Source organism: Rattus norvegicus, chromosome 14 (genome assembly GCF_036323735.1).
Source record: "Rattus norvegicus strain BN/NHsdMcwi chromosome 14, GRCr8, whole genome shotgun sequence".
Lineage (NCBI taxonomy): Eukaryota > Metazoa > Chordata > Mammalia > Rodentia > Muridae > Rattus > Rattus norvegicus.
Window position 1 is genome coordinate 108,606,879 of NC_086032.1, and position 18,065 is coordinate 108,624,943.

At 40.3% G+C, this 18,065-nt stretch overlaps 1 pseudogene; it reads left to right on the forward strand.

Annotated features, from left to right (window-relative positions):
• Nucleotides 1–16,268: 16,268 nt before the first annotated feature.
• Hnrnpk-ps5 (heterogeneous nuclear ribonucleoprotein K, pseudogene 5) lies at nucleotides 16,269–17,716 on the forward strand (annotated as a pseudogene).
• Nucleotides 17,717–18,065: the final 349 nt, after the last annotated feature.

Genomic DNA, 18,065 nt, shown 5'->3' on the forward strand with positions numbered 1-18,065 from the left:
ATAATGTAAAGCGGAAAAAGCTACTGGTCCAAAACATACAGGAAATCCAGGACTCAATGAGAAGATCAAACCTAAGGATAATAGGTATAGAAGAGAGTGAAGACTCCCAGCTCAAAGGACCAGTAAATATCTTCAACAAAATCATAGAAGAAAACTTCCCTAACCTAAAAAAAGAGATACCCATAGACATACAAGAAGCCTACAGAACTCCAAATAGATTGGACCAGAAAAGAAACACCTCCCGTCACATAATTGTCAAAACACCAAACGCACAAAATAAAGAAAGAATATTAAAAGCAGTAAGGGAAAAAGGTCAAGTAACATATAAAGGGAGACCTATCAGAATCACACCAGACTTCTCGCCAGAAACTATGAAGGCCAGAAGATCCTGGACTGATGTCATACAGACCCTAAGAGAACACAAATGCCAGCCCAGGTTACTGTATCCAGCAAAACTCTCAATTAACATTGATGGAGAAACCAAGATATTCCATGACAAAACCAAATTTACACAATATCTTTCTACAAATCCAGCACTACAAAGGATAATAAATGGTAAAGCCCAACATAAGGAGGCAAGCTATACCCTAGAAGAAGCAAGAAACTAATCGTCTTGGCAACAAAACAAAGAGAATGAAAGCACACAAACATAACCTCACATCCAAATATGAATATAAAGGGAAACAATAATCACTATTCCTTAATATCTCTCAATATCAATGGCCTCAACTCCCCAATAAAAAGACATAGATTAACAAACTGGATACGCAACGAGGACCCTGCATTCTGCTGCCTACAGGAAACACACCTCAGAGACAAAGACAGACACTACCTCAGAGTGAAAGGCTGGAAAACAACTTTCCAAGCAAATGGTCAGAAGAAGCAAGCTGGAGTAGCCATTCTAATATCAAATAAAATCAATTTCCAACTAAAAGTCATCGAAAAAGATAAGGAAGGACACTTCATATTCATCAAAGGAAAAATCCACCAAGATGAACTCTCAATCCTAAATATCTATGCCCCAAATACAAGGGCACCTACATATGTAAAAGAAACCTTACTAAAGCTCAAAACACACATTGCACCTCACACAATAATAGTGGGAGATTTCAACACACCACTCTCATCAATGGACAGATCATGGAAACAGAAATTAAACAGTGATGTCGACAGACTAAGAGAAGTCATGAGCCAAATGGACTTAACGGATATTTATAGAACATTCTATCCTAAAGCAAAAGGATATACCTTCTTCTCAGCTCCTCATGGTACTTTCTCCAAAATTGACCATATAATTGGTCAAAAAACGGGCCTCAACAGGTACAGAAAGATAGAAATAATCCCATGCGTGCTATCGGACCACCACGGCCTAAAACTGGTCTTCAATAACAATAAGGGAAGAATGCCCACATATACGTGGAAATTGAACAATGCTCTACTCAATGATAACCTGGTCAAGGAAGAAATAAAGAAAGAAATTAAAAACTTTTTAGAATTTAATGAAAATGAAGATACAACATACTCAAACTTATGGGACACAATGAAAGCTGTGCTAAGAGGAAAACTCATAGCGCTGAGTGCCTGCAGAAAGAAACAGGAAAGAGCATATGTCAGCAGCTTGACAGCACACCTAAAAGCTCGAGAACAAAAAGAAGCAAATACACCCAGGAGGAGTAGAAGGCAGGAAATAATCAAACTCAGAGCTGAAATCAACCAAGTAGAAACAAAAAGGACCATAGAAAGAATCAACAGGACCAAAAGTTGGTTCTTTGAGAAAATCAACAAGATAGATAAACCCTTAGCCAGACTAACGAGAGGACACAGAGAGTGCGTCCAAATTAACAAAATCAGAAATGAAAAGGGAGACATAACTACGGATTCAGAGGAAATTCAAAAAATCATCAGATCTTACTATAAAAACCTATATTCAACAAAATTTGAAAATCTTCAGGAAATGGACAATTTCCTAGACAGATACCAGGTATCAAAGTTAAATCAGGAACAGATAAACCAGTTAAACAACCCCATAACTCCTAAGGAAATAGAAGCAGTCATTAAAGGTCTCCCAACCAAAAAGAGCCCAGGTCCAGATGGGTTTAGTGCAGAATTCTATCAAACCTTCATAGAAGACCTCATACCAATATTATCCAAACTATTCCACAAAATTGAAACAGATGGAGCCCTACCGAATTCCTTCTACGAATCTACAATTACTCTTATACCTAAACCACACAAAGACACAACAAAGAAAGAGAACTTCAGACCAATTTCCCTTATGAATATCGACGCAAAAATACTCAATAAAATTCTGGCAAACCGAATTCAAGAGCACATCAAAACAATCATCCACCATGATCAAGTAGGCTTCATCCCAGGCATGCAGGGATGGTTTAATATACGGAAAACCATCAACGTGATCCATTATATAAACAAACTGAAAGAACAGAACCACATGATCATTTCATTAGATGCTGAGAAAGCATTTGACAAAATTCAACACCCCTTCATGATAAAAGTCCTGGAAAGAATAGGAATTCAAGGCCCATACCTAAACATAGTAAAAGCCATATACAGCAAACCAGTTGCTAACATTAAACTAAATGGAGAGAAACTTGAAGCAATCCCACTAAAATCAGGGACTAGACAAGGCTGCCCACTCTCTCCCTACTTATTCAATATAGTTCTTGAAATTCTAGCCAGAGCAATCAGACAACAAAAGGAGATCAAAGGGATACAGATCGGAAAAGAAGAGGTCAAAATATCACTATTTGCAGATGATATGATAGTATATTTAAGTGATCCCAAAAGTTCCACCAGAGAACTACTAAAGCTGATAAACAATTTCAGCAAAGTGGCTGGGTATAAAATTAACTCAAATAAATCAGTTGCCTTCCTCTATACAAAAGAGAAACAAGCCGAGAAAGAAATTAGGGAAACGACACCCTTCATAATAGACCCAAATAATATAAAGTACCTCGGTGTGACTTTAACCAAGCAAGTAAAAGATCTGTACAATAAGAACTTCAAGACACTGAAGAAAGAAATTGAAGAAGACCTCAGAAGATGGAAAGATCTCCCATGCTCATGGATTGGCAGGATTAATATAGTAAAAATGGCCATTTTACCAAAAGCAATCTACAGATTCAATGCAATCCCCATCAAAATACCAAACCAATTCTTCAAAAAGTTAGACAGAACAATTTGCAAATTCATCTGGAATAACAAAAAACCCAGGATAGCTAAAGCTATCCTCAACAATAAAAGGACTTCAGGGGGAATCACTATCCCTGAACTCAAGCAGTATTACAGAGCAATAGTGATAAAAACTGCATGGTATTGGTACAGAGACAGACAGATAGACCAATGGAATAGAATTGAAGACCCAGAAATGAACCCACACACCTATGGTCACTTGATTTTTGACAAAGGAGCCAAAACCATCCAATGGAAAAAAGATAGCATTTTCAGCAAATGGTGCTGGTTCAACTGGAGGGCAACATGTAGAAGAATGCAGATCGATCCATGCTTATCACCCTGTACAAAGCTTAAGTCGAAGTGGATCAAGGACCTCCACATCAAACCAGACACACTCAAACTAATAGAAGAAAAACTAGGGAAGCATCTGGAACACATGGGCACTGGAAAAAATTTCCTGAACAAAACACCAATGGCTTATGCTCTAAGATCAAGAATTGACAAATGGGATCTCATAAAACTGCAAAGCTTCTGTAAGGCAAAGGACACTGTGGTTAGGACAAAACGGCAACCAACAGATTGGGAAAAGATCTTTACCAACCCTACAACAGATAGAGGCCTTATATCCAAAATATACAAAGAACTCAAGAAGTTAGACCGCAGGGAAACAAATAACCCTATTAAAAAATGGGGTTCAGAGCTAAACAAAGAATTCACAGCTGAGGAATGCCGAATGGCTGAGAAACACCTAAAGAAATGTTCAACATCTTTAGTCATAAGGGAAATGCAAATCAAAACAACCCTGAGATTTCACCTCACACCAGTGCGATTGGCTAAGATCAAAAACTCAGGTGACAGCAGATGCTGGCGAGGTTGTGGAGAAAGAGGAACACTCCTCCATTGTTGGTGGGATTGCAGACTGGTAAAACCATTCTGGAAATCAGTCTGGAGGTTCCTCAGAAAATTGGACATTGAACTGCCTGAGGATCCAGCTATACCTCTCTTGGGCATATACCCAAAAGATGCCTCAACATAGAAAAGAGACACGTGCTCCACTATGTTCATCGCAGCCTTATTTATAATAGCCAGAAAATGGAAAGAACCCAGATGCCCTTCAACAGAGGAATGGATACAGAAAATGTGGTACATCTACACAATGGAATACTACTCAGCTATCAAAAACAACGAGTTTATGAAATTCGTAGGCAAATGGTTGGAACTGGAAAATATCATCCTGAGTGAACTAACCCAATCACAGAAAGACATACATGGTATGCACTCATTGATAAGTGGCTATTAGCCCAAATGCTTGAATTACCCTAGATCCCTAGAACAAACGAAACTCAAGACGGATGATCAAAATGTGAATGCTTCACTCCTTCTTTAAATGAGGAAAAAGAATACCCTTGGCAGGGAAGGGAGAGGCAAAGATTCAAACAGAGACTGAAGGAACACCCATTCAGAGCCTGCCCCACATTTGGCCCATACATATACAGCCACCCAATTGGACTAGATGGATGAAGCAAAGAAGTGCAGACCGACAGGAGCCGGATGTAGATCGCTCCTGAGAGACACAGCCAGAATACAGCAAATACAGAGGCGAATGCCAGCAGCAAACCACTGAACTGAGAATAGGTCCCCTATTGAAGGAATCAGAGAAAGAACTGGAAGAGCTTGAAGGGGCTCGAGACCCCATATGTACAACAATGCCAAGCAACCAGAGCTTCCAGGGACTAAGCCACTACCTAAAGACTATACATGGACTGACCCTGGACTCTGACCCCATAGGTAGCAATGAATATCCTAGTAAGAGCACCAGTGGAAGGGGAAGCCCTGGGTCCTGCTAAGACTGAACCCCCAGTGAACTAGTCTATGGGGGGAGGGCGGCAATGGTGGGAGGGTTGGGAGGGGAACACCCATAAGGCAGGGGAGGGGGGAGGGGGATGTTTGCCCGGAAACCGGGAAAGGGAATAACACTCGAAATGTATATAAGAAATACTCAAGTTAATAAAAAAAAAAAAAAAAAAAAAAGAAACAAACAGGAAAACAGGTCTACAGCACTCCTGACACACAGGCTTATAGGACAGTCTAGCCACTGTCAGAAATAGCAGAACAAAGCAACACTAGAGATAATCTGATGGTAAGAGGCAAGCGCAGGAACCCAAGCAACAGAAACCAAGACTACATGGCACCATCAGAGCCCAATTCTCCCATCAAAGCAAACACGGAATATCCAAACACACCAGAAAAGCAAGATCTAGTTTCAAAATCATATTTGATCATGATGCTGGAGGACTTCAAGAAAGACGTGAAGAACTCCCTTAGAGAAACACAGGAAAACATTAATAAACAAGTAGAAGCCTACAGAGAGGAATCTCAAAAATGCCTGAAAGAATTCCAGGAAAACATAAATAAACAAGTAGAAGCCCATAGAGAGGAAGTCACAAAAATCCCTGAAAGAATTCCAGGAAAACACAATCAAACAGTTGAAGGAATTAAAAATGGAAATAGAAGCAATCAAGAAAGAACACATGGAAACAACCCTGGATATAGAAAACCAAAAGAAGAGACAAGGAGCTGTAGATACAAGCTTCACCAACAGAATACAAGAGATGGAAGAGAGAATCTCAGGAGCAGAAGATTCCATAGAAATCATTGATTCAACTGTCAAAGATAATGTAAAGCGGAAAAAGCTACTGGTCCAAAACATACAGGAAATCCAGGACTCAATGAGAAGATCAAACCTAAGGATAATAGGTATAGAAGAGAGTGAAGACTCCCAGCTCAAAGGACCAGTAAATATCTTCAACAAAATCATAGAAGAAAACTTCCCTAACCTAAAAAAAGAGATACCCATAGACATACAAGAAGCCTACAGAACTCCAAATAGATTGGACCAGAAAAGAAACACCTCCCGTCACATAATTGTCAAAACACCAAACGCACAAAATAAAGAAAGAATATTAAAAGCAGTAAGGGAAAAAGGTCAAGTAACATATAAAGGGAGACCTATCAGAATCACACCAGACTTCTCGCCAGAAACTATGAAGGCCAGAAGATCCTGGACTGATGTCATACAGACCCTAAGAGAACACAAATGCCAGCCCAGGTTACTGTATCCAGCAAAACTCTCAATTAACATTGATGGAGAAACCAAGATATTCCATGACAAAACCAAATTTACACAATATCTTTCTACAAATCCAGCACTACAAAGGATAATAAATGGTAAAGCCCAACATAAGGAGGCAAGCTATACCCTAGAAGAAGCAAGAAACTAATCGTCTTGGCAACAAAACAAAGAGAATGAAAGCACACAAACATAACCTCACATCCAAATATGAATATAAAGGGAAACAATAATCACTATTCCTTAATATCTCTCAATATCAATGGCCTCAACTCCCCAATAAAAAGACATAGATTAACAAACTGGATACGCAACGAGGACCCTGCATTCTGCTGCCTACAGGAAACACACCTCAGAGACAAAGACAGACACTACCTCAGAGTGAAAGGCTGGAAAACAACTTTCCAAGCAAATGGTCAGAAGAAGCAAGCTGGAGTAGCCATTCTAATATCAAATAAAATCAATTTCCAACTAAAAGTCATCGAAAAAGATAAGGAAGGACACTTCATATTCATCAAAGGAAAAATCCACCAAGATGAACTCTCAATCCTAAATATCTATGCCCCAAATACAAGGGCACCTACATATGTAAAAGAAACCTTACTAAAGCTCAAAACACACATTGCACCTCACACAATAATAGTGGGAGATTTCAACACACCACTCTCATCAATGGACAGATCATGGAAACAGAAATTAAACAGTGATGTCGACAGACTAAGAGAAGTCATGAGCCAAATGGACTTAACGGATATTTATAGAACATTCTATCCTAAAGCAAAAGGATATACCTTCTTCTCAGCTCCTCATGGTACTTTCTCCAAAATTGACCATATAATTGGTCAAAAAACGGGCCTCAACAGGTACAGAAAGATAGAAATAATCCCATGCGTGCTATCGGACCACCACGGCCTAAAACTGGTCTTCAATAACAATAAGGGAAGAATGCCCACATATACGTGGAAATTGAACAATGCTCTACTCAATGATAACCTGGTCAAGGAAGAAATAAAGAAAGAAATTAAAAACTTTTTAGAATTTAATGAAAATGAAGATACAACATACCTAAACTTATGGGACACAATGAAAGCTGTGCTAAGAGGAAAACTCATAGCGCTGAGTGCCTGCAGAAAGAAACAGGAAAGAGCATATGTCAGCAGCTTGACAGCACAACTAAAAGCTCGAGAACAAAAAGAAGCAAATACACCCAGGAGGAGTAGAAGGCAGGAAATAATCAAACTCAGAGCTGAAATCAACCAAGTAGAAACAAAAAGGACCATAGAAAGAATCAACAGGACCAAAAGTTGGTTCTTTGAGAAAATCAACAAGATAGATAAACCCTTAGCCAGACTAATGAGAGGACACAGAGAGTGCGTCCAAATTAACAAAATCAGAAATGAAAAGGGAGACATAACTACGGATTCAGAGGAAATTCAAAAAATCATCAGATCTTACTATAAAAACCTATATTCAACAAAATTTGAAAATCTTCAGGAAATGGACAATTTCCTAGACAGATACCAGGTATCAAAGTTAAATCAGGAACAGATAAACCAGTTAAACAACCCCATAACTCCTAAGGAAATAGAAGCAGTCATTAAAGGTCTCCCAACCAAAAAGAGCCCAGGTCCAGATGGGTTTAGTGCAGAATTCTATCAAACCTTCATAGAAGACCTCATACCAATATTATCCAAACTATTCCACAAAATTGAAACAGATGGAGCCCTACCGAATTCCTTCTACGAATCTACAATTACTCTTATACCTAAACCACACAAAGACACAACAAAGAAAGAGAACTTCAGACCAATTTCCCTTATGAATATCGACGCAAAAATACTCAATAAAATTCTGGCAAACCGAATTCAAGAGCACATCAAAACAATCATCCACCATGATCAAGTAGGCTTCATCCCAGGCATGCAGGGATGGTTTAATATACGGAAAACCATCAACGTGATCCATTATATAAACAAACTGAAAGAACAGAACCACATGATCATTTCATTAGATGCTGAGAAAGCATTTGACAAAATTCAACACCCCTTCATGATAAAAGTCCTGGAAAGAATAGGAATTCAAGGCCCATACCTAAACATAGTAAAAGCCATATACAGCAAACCAGTTGCTAACATTAAACTAAATGGAGAGAAACTTGAAGCAATCCCACTAAAATCAGGGACTAGACAAGGCTGCCCACTCTCTCCCTACTTATTCAATATAGTTCTTGAAATTCTAGCCAGAGCAATCAGACAACAAAAGGAGATCAAAGGGATACAGATCGGAAAAGAAGAGGTCAAAATATCACTATTTGCAGATGATATGATAGTATATTTAAGTGATCCCAAAAGTTCCACCAGAGAACTACTAAAGCTGATAAACAATTTCAGCAAAGTGGCTGGGTATAAAATTAACTCAAATAAATCAGTTGCCTTCCTCTATACAAAAGAGAAACAAGCCGAGAAAGAAATTAGGGAAACGACACCCTTCATAATAGACCCAAATAATATAAAGTACCTCGGTGTGACTTTAACCAAGCAAGTAAAAGATCTGTACAATAAGAACTTCAAGACACTGAAGAAAGAAATTGAAGAAGACCTCAGAAGATGGAAAGATCTCCCATGCTCATGGATTGGCAGGATTAATATAGTAAAAATGGCCATTTTACCAAAAGCAATCTACAGATTCAATGCAATCCCCATCAAAATACCAATCCAATTCTTCAAAGAGTTAGACAGAACAATTTGCAAATTCATCTGGAATAACAAAAAACCCAGGATAGCTAAAGCTATCCTCAACAATAAAAGGACTTCAGGGGGAATCACTATCCCTGAACTCAAGCAGTATTACAGAGCAATAGTGATAAAAACTGCATGGTATTGGTACAGAGACAGACAGATAGACCAATGGAATAGAATTGAAGACCCAGAAATGAACCCACACACCTATGGTCACTTGATTTTTGACAAAGGAGCCAAAACCATCCAATGGAAAAAAGATAGCATTTTCAGCAAATGGTGCTGGTTCAACTGGAGGGCAACGTGTAGAAGAATGCAGATCGATCCATGCTTATCACCCTGTACAAAGCTTAAGTCCAAGTGGATCAAGGACCTCCACATCAAACCAGACACACTCAAACTAATAGAAGAAAAACTAGGGAAGCATCTGGAACACATAGGCACTGGAAAAAATTTCCTGAACAAAACACCAATGGCTTATGCTCTAAGATCAAGAATCGACAAATGGGATCTCATAAAACTGCAAAGCTTCTGTAAGGCAAAGGACACTGTGGTTAGGACAAAACGGCAACCAACAGATTGGGAAAAGATCTTTACCAATCCTACAACAGATAGAGGCCTTATATCCAAAATATACAAAGAACTCAAGAAGTTAGACCGCAGGGAAACAAATAACCCTATTAAAAAATGGGGTTCAGAGCTAAACAAAGAATTCACAGCTGAGGAATGCCGAATGGCTGAGAAACACCTAAAGAAATGTTCAACATCTTTAGTCATAAGGGAAATGCAAATCAAAACAACCCTGAGATTTCACCTCACACCAGTGAGAATGGCTAAGATCAAAAACTCAGGTGACAGCAGATGCTGGCGAGGATGCGAAGAAAGAGGAACACTCCTCCATTGTTGGTGGGATTGCAGACTGGTACAACCATTCTGGAAATCAGTCTGGAGGTTCCTCAGAAAATTGGACATTGAACTGCCTGAGGATCCAGCTATACCTCTCTTCGGCATATACCCACAAGATGCCCCAACATATAAAAAAGACACGTGCTCCACTATGTTCATAGCAGCCTTATTTATAATAGCCAGAAGCTGGAAAGAACCCAGATGCCCTTCAACAGAAGAATGGATACAGAAAATGTGGTACATCTACACAATGGAATATTACTCAGCTATCAAAAACAATGACTTTATGAAATTCATAGGCAAATGGTTGGAACTGGAAAATATCATCCTGAGTGAGGTAACCCAATCACAGAAAAACATACATGGTATGCACTCATTGATAAGTGGCTATTAGCCCAAATGCTTGAATTACCCTAGATGCACAGAACACATGAAACTCAAGATGGATGATCAAAATGCGAATGCTTCACTCCTTCTTTAAAAGGGGAACAAGAATACCCTTGGGAGGGGATAGGAAACCATAGTTTAGAACAGACACAGAAGGAACACCCATTCAGAGCCTGCCCCACGTGTTGCCCATACATATACAGCCATCCAATTAGACAAGATGGATGAAGCAAAGAAGTGCAGACCGACAGGAGCCGGATGTAGATCGCTCCTGAGAGACACAGCCAGAATACAGCAAATACAGAGGCGAATGCCAGCAGCAAACCACTAAACTGAGAACTGGACCCCCGTTGAAGGAATCAGAGAAAGGACTGGAAGAGCTTGAAGGGGCTCGAGACCCCATATGAACAACAATGCCAAGCAACCAGAGCTTCCAGGGACTAAGCCACTACCTAAAGACTATATATACATGGACTGACCCTGGGCTCCAGCCTCATAGATAGCAATGAATATTCTAGTAAGATCACCAGTGGAAGGGGAAGCCCTGGGTCCTGCTAAGACTGAACCCCCAGTGAACGTGATTGTTGTGGGGAGGGCGGCAATGGGGGGAGGATGGGGAGGGGAACACTCATAAAGAAGGGGAGGGGCTAGGGGGATGTTGGCCCGGAAACTGGGAAAGGGAATAACACTCGAAATGTAAATAAGAAATACTCAAGTCAATAAAAAAAAAGAAAGAAAGAAAATTTAAAAAAAAAGAAACTAAGTATTTTCTGTAATTTAAACCTTGACCATTACAATGCCTGGGGGTATAACCTTCACAATAGAAATAGATCAAAAATTAAACAGAATGGAAATTCAAATATGCCATATCCTTATGTCAGTTTAGAAGCATTAATAAGTTCAGTATTTAAAAGTAGAATAAAGACTGATGAAAAAAATCTAAAAGCCAGGCATGGTGGCACATGCCTGTAATCCCAGAACTCTGAAGAATAAAGCAGGAGAATTGGGAGTTTGAGGCCACCCTTGGTTTTGTAGCCAGACCCCAGGGGTGTGGATTAGAAAGGAAGGTAAAGAATAATAAACCTAACCATTTTAAAAACCATTTTGTTGAAATATTGTAGGACAAAGGCTTAAGTAGTCTGCATTCTGTAAATTAGCTGCATCCTCCTTATTTATATTTATTGTCTGCTTCATTTGCAGATATTTTATAACATAAACATTAAACAGAACCCTTCGGGCTGGGTTCAGTGGTACACGCCCTTAAACCCTGAACTAGGGAGAGTCAAGGCAGCAAGATCACTACAGAGTTGAGGCAGCTTGTGTTAAATGAAACCTATCTGTCTAAATCCAAACGAACCAACCACCTTTACAAAATGCTGCTTAGTTATAAAGCATAATTTCTGGTCCCTTGCTGCCACCTACCAACTATCCAAGGCAGGGCAGGCTATGAGCATTCCATAACTTCTTCAGAAATGTTAGCAGCATCACATTGTGGCCTTTTGGCTAAGATCAAGTATAGAAATGATTGCAGCACCTCCACTGCCTCTCATTTCAAAATTTCAAAATTTACCTGTACACATAGCAAACCTTTCGATGACAGGCATATTTAAGTACTGTTAGGGTTCTTCACTCAAAAGGTGGCTTAAATATGAAAGAGTCAACCTCGAATTATTACTAGATATGAGTGCTATAGAAAAAACAGGTTAGAGAAATTCATTTAGTAAATACTGGTTGACTTCTATAATGTACCCTTAAGGATGGTTTTAATTAGACCTGTCTGTCTGTCCATCCATCCATCTATTTATTTATGAGTCATTCGCATTCCTCAGTGTTTCTGTATAACATGTGAACATTGATCTACTATCATGTGGGTTCCGGGGACTAGTCAGGTCATCACATTAGGTGACAAGTGATTTTATCTGCTGAGCCATATTGCTTTTATACTGCACCCACTGAAGTGAGTCTTTTTGAAACACAATGTGTTTCAGGGCATTCGTTGTATAAGTAAGATGGGTTTACTCCAGCACATAGGGAGGTTTTGCTAAATTTCATCTATGATTATCTACCTTTCAGTTATAAAACCCCATCTCGGAATTGTTGACAGTGGAATGACTATAACATTGCAACAATAATGAAGTTTTTGCCAGGTCCCAAAGAAAACTGGGACAAGTCTCACCTGTGGCTCCTCCCAGCACTTCTCACCCTAGCCCTGTTAAGGTTCAAGAATTGCTGAGGAAAGATCCCGGTCTCAAATAGTATGCAAAGCTAAAGAGTGTTTATTCTGCAAAAGCAACCAGCACGCAGGGGGTCGACCGTTCATGAAAATGGCAACCACCAGAGAAGCTCTCAGACTCCTTTTATGTGGGTTTAGGGGAATTTTCTTAGCAGCAGTGATATTAGTACAATTTTAATAGGTTGCTATGTTAGTTCTGTCATTTCTGGTGAAGTCTTGAAGAATCCCAGGAACCAACTCAGCTCCAGACTTATCCTCCCTGTTAGGGCTGTCAGTGATTGACAACTCATTGCTAATAGCTTTCTTGGATGAGTCTAATTCACTTTTCTGGTAAGCTGAAAAAAATTTATCCCCAAGTTTTAAAACCTCTCACTTCTACCTTAAACCCCTCCAACCCAGAAGCTGGGATTTCATTCTCTTCTCCCAGGCTTCTTTTCCCCATGTAATCCAGCCATTTCAACCCATATACCCTCTCTCTCTCTCTTGGTCCCCCCTCCCCCGCCTCTCTCTCTGTCCCCTCACAGACCCCTCTCACAGTCCTTCCCCAGTGCCCTTCTCTGAGAGGGTGCTCCCCCACCAGGTTTCCCCACTGGACCTCTCTCTTCTCTTTCTCTCTTATTCTCTCCCTCTCTCACTCCTCTCATTGCAGTGTTCAGTCTGGACCCTTCCAGGTGCCTCCGACTATGCTCTCCTTCACATCTACAATAAAACCTTACCCACAACTGGACCTTGGAAAAATCTTGTCCTCATTTTCATTCAAACTTAAAGCAGTTTCCTCCCATTTAATTTAGTTTACAGAAACATGTTGACTATTTAGAACCAAAGAAATAGTCTCAGAACCTTCAAGGGATTGTTCAAGATTACCAGGAACAGAATCCTACCCAGAACCTGACCTTTTGAGGCAAATCTCACCTTTCAATGGTCTTTCATTCTCTTATTAGCAAATACCATAGTAAGATGAACATGTGCCATAAGTGGATGTTGAGGAGAATGTGATGTTCCATTTAAAGATTGGAGGTATTTTAGGGAGAGTCTGAGGAAAACACTCATATTCAGGTTATACCCCAGCCCCGCCTTTCTTAGCCTTTCTGAGTTAATGTACAGCTGTCCTTTTTTTCTAGGAAATTTACATCCACTTAACCTATTGCCCAAAACATATTGCCAGGAGGTTGGGTTTATTTGAAAGCCTCTTGCCCATAGGCCTTTAACCTACACTGGTCAGGTTCATATCTGGTCATCCTTACCTCACCAATGACTGCAAAACTTCAAGGAGTTACAACTTGGATCTATCCGTACCATCTCAAGCAGGCTCATGACTGCTTATCTGATAACTAAGACTACCAGTCTATGAGATTTTCAACCCCCAAGCAACCTATTTCTGCAACTGTGGAAAGAAAAAATTCAGTTTCAATCTATATGACAACTTTGAGTACCTTTGTCTTCTCCAAGACCAAACCCAGCTTATACTGATGATCCTTCCTGGAGTGGGTGCTCATATTGGAATTGTAAGCACCATTTCTCTGAACCAGGGTTAAGTATACAGCCTCAACAATTTTGCCATGGGTCTATTCTAGGTTGGTAACCTTCACCATTCTGAATCCTTGGACATAAAAATGGGTCCAAGGAGCTCTGGGGCAGATCTACATGGCAGAGACCAGCCCATCTCACAGAGGGAGAGTCATAATTTTTAGATCTCTTAAAGAAGCACCGGGGACCCTTCTATATGATAAAGGTTAGCTCTTCAATGGTCTGGAATCATTCTACAGTCCAAGCTTTGAGATGTTTCTTAACACAGCATTTTAGGTTCTTTCTAGTTTATTCCCTGAGTCATCTCTGCATTTATGGCAGTAATGTGAGCCTTTTAACATAACTTTATGCTTTCTTCGTTCTCCCTTGCAACAATCTCTGGTGGCAGCTATCACCCACATTCATGCAACCCCAACTCTATATTTTGTACATCTCCCATCCCATCACCTCCAGTGCCTCTATACTCTCTGGAAACACAAGGTTACTGCCCCTCTACAACTACTCTCAGTCCTTCTGTTAATTATTATGTACTAATAGATCAATTTCAGGAACCTTACCAGCTCCAGAAGGAACTCTCTTTTGATGCCAATTCAAGTTTTAGTAGTGTATAGACAAACCCACTCATGATTCATATCTCTCCATTCTGTTACTTCTCCAACTCACCCTACACACACAGGAGAAGCCTGCATTCTCTTCCAAGTCTTACACAGTGACTAAAGGGCCATAGCCCTCCCAGTTTTGGTCAGAATTAATCTGGCAACCTCCATGGCTGCTTTGAATTTTCCCTCAGGCATCTTGAGTCATAATCTATTTCAGAAGGTATTCATCCAGCTAGCAGGTACATCCCAGAATAAAACTGGGCTCTACAATTATTCACAAACCAGCTCATTTCTCTGACCTTGGTGGTCCTCCAAAACTGAAAGTTCCTTCACTTACTACTGAAAGGAGAGGCACTCATCTCTCCACCATGAAGAATGATGCTACTATGTAAACCAGTCTAGCCAGGTGGAAAAAAGATTACACACATGAGCTGGAAAAGTCTCTATGGCTTCCAGGGACCAATTGCTTTGCAGAACTCTCATTTCGATCTCTGTTGGGCATTTGGATCTTATACTTTCTTGGTCCAGTAATTTCCATATTCCTTGTAATGATGATCACTGCCTGTCTCTTCAGGTTCTTTCAGGAGAGAATTATCAAAATCACCCAATGATTGGTAAACCAGATGCTTCTGATGGAAGTTCCCCAGTCCTCCTACTATTGCCGAGCATCTGAACTTTTGGGTTGGAGCAGCACTGCAGACTAATTCAGAGTGGCTTGTACTATCCTAGCCCCAGACAGCCTCACAGAACCCGGGCAATGAGCACAAAACATGTTCCTGGCCACCTGACTCTCTCTTTCTAGTCTTTTGAACTAAATTCTAGCCTTGCTGGATCAGGACACTGATGCCCCAATTTCAGCTGAGAAGTTGTTACAGAAGGCCTATGTCACCCCGATCATCAACAATCAACAAAGGCTGGAATGTCAGATCCCAAGAAATTCCTTTTCCCAAGGTCTGGCATTTAGAGAAAAGCTAACATTCCTTCAGGAGGCTTGAAGATAGTTCCTACTTGCTAAAAGGAATCAGTCTACTTATCTCTGGCAAAGGGCACATGTAATTCTTCTGGTAACATATGAATGTGCGCCTCTTCGCATGTAAAGGTCAAGGCTAGCTTCTAGGCTCCTTCAGTCACTACTCACAAGCTCCCACCCCAGTTCACAGGCTCCAGGCTCCACGTTCCTACCAGGTACCCATTCCCATATAACCCTGAAAAAATCTCTCTCTGTACCTCTGTCTCTTTGCCTCTCTGTCTCTCTCTGTCTCTGTCTCTGTCTCTGTCTTTGTCACACACACACACACACACACACACACACACACACACACACACACACACACCTTCTCCACCACTGTTCACCGCTTTCTCAAGAGACAACTTTGGAATAAACTTTTACTTTTTATTTCCACACAGAGCATCTATTTTGGTTTCCTTTCTGTGCCCATTTCATTCATCTAGTAGGAAGAATTAGAAAGAAGCCCGGGTTAACTGAGGTATTATTAAAAATAGTGACAGGTGACAGCACTACAGATGGCATTATCCTCTGCCTCTCTGCTGCACCAATGTACTCGTCTCCCACTAGATTGCAGTCTATTGGTGTATCCATTTAATTCAAGAAAATGGAGACCAAACAGCCAAAAGAAAACTTCCCCAACACTGAAACCAATGGTGAATTTGGTAAATGCCCTGCAGGAGATATGGAAGAGGAACAAGCCTTTAAAAAAATCAAGAAATACTGATGAGATGGTTGAATTGCACATTTTGCTTCAGAGCAAGAATGCTGGGTCAGTGATTGGAAAAGGAAGCAAGAATATTAAGGCTCTCCATACAGACTACAATGCCAGTGTTTCAGTCCCAGACAGCAGTGGCCCTGAGTGCATACTGAGTATCAGTGCTGATATTTAGACGATTGGAGAAATTCTGAAGAAAATCATCCCTACCTTGGAAGAGGGTCTGCAGTTGCCATCATCCACTGCAACCAGCCAGCTCCCGCTCAAATCTGATGCTGTGGAATGCTTAAATTACCAACATTATAAAGGAAGTGACTTTGACTGGGAGTCAAGACTGCTGATTCATCAAAGTCTGGCAGGAAAAATTATTGGTGTTAAAGGTGCTAAAATCAAAGAACTTCTGGAAAACACTCAGACAACAATCAAGCACTTCCAGGAGTGCTGCCCTAATTATACTGACAGCGTTGTTCTTATGGGAGGAAAACCTGATAGGGTTGTAGAATGCATCAAGATCATCTTGACCTTATATCTGAGTCTCCCATCAAAGGATGTGCACAACCTTATAATCCCAACTTTTATGATGAAACCTATGATTATGGTGGTTTTACAGTGATGTTTGATGACCGCCAAGGATGTCCTGGGGGATTTCCCCATGTGGGGAAGAGGTGGTTTTGACAGAATGCCTCCTGGTCAGGGACCTCCCATGCCTCCTTCTAGAAGAGATTATGATGATGTGAGCTCTTGTTGAGAACTTCTGGTTGAGGTGGACTGGGTGGCAGCAGAACCTAGAACCTTCCTCTTCCTTCTCCACTACCAACCAGAGTGGGAGATCTAATGGCTTACGACAGAAGAAGAAGGCCTGGAGACCACTATGATGCATGGTTGATTTATAGAGCCCATCAGAATGTCAAATGGCTTATGAACCACAAGGTGGTTCTGGATATGATTATTCTTATGCAGGGGGCCATGACTCATATGGTGATCTTTGTGGACCTATTATCACTACACAAGTAACTATTACCAAAGATTTGGCTGGATCTATTATTGGCAAAGGTGGTCAGCAGATTAAACAAATTCTTCATGAGTCAGGAGCATTAATCAAAACTCATGAACATTTAGAAGGATCTGAAGATTGGATTATTATCATTACAGGAACGCAGGACCAGATACAGAATGTACAGTATTTGCTGCATAACAGTGTGAAGCACTATTCTGAAAAGTCTTTTTCTAATACTAGTTAAGAACTAAAGGAGTCCTGCATCTTTTTTTTTATTTGCTTCTGTTTCAAAGGCCAACATTCTGTTATTTATTTGCAAATCAATGGTTTATTGGAGAATTGTTTCAAGGGAAAAAAATAAAGCCAACACTCTTCTGCTTCATAGGTGTTAGTGCATTTGAGGTGTAGTGAAATCTTTGCTGTTCACCAGATATAATGTTTTAGTTCCTTACAAACAGGGTTGTGGGGAGAGCATTGAAAAACTAACATTGAAATTTTAAAACAGCAGCAGAGTGAGTGACATTTATTTTTTTGTTTATTGTTGGTGTTTAAAAAAAAATTCCCCCTGTGTAATTATTGTGAACACCTTGCTTTGTGGTCACTCTAACATTGGGGGATGGGACATGGAG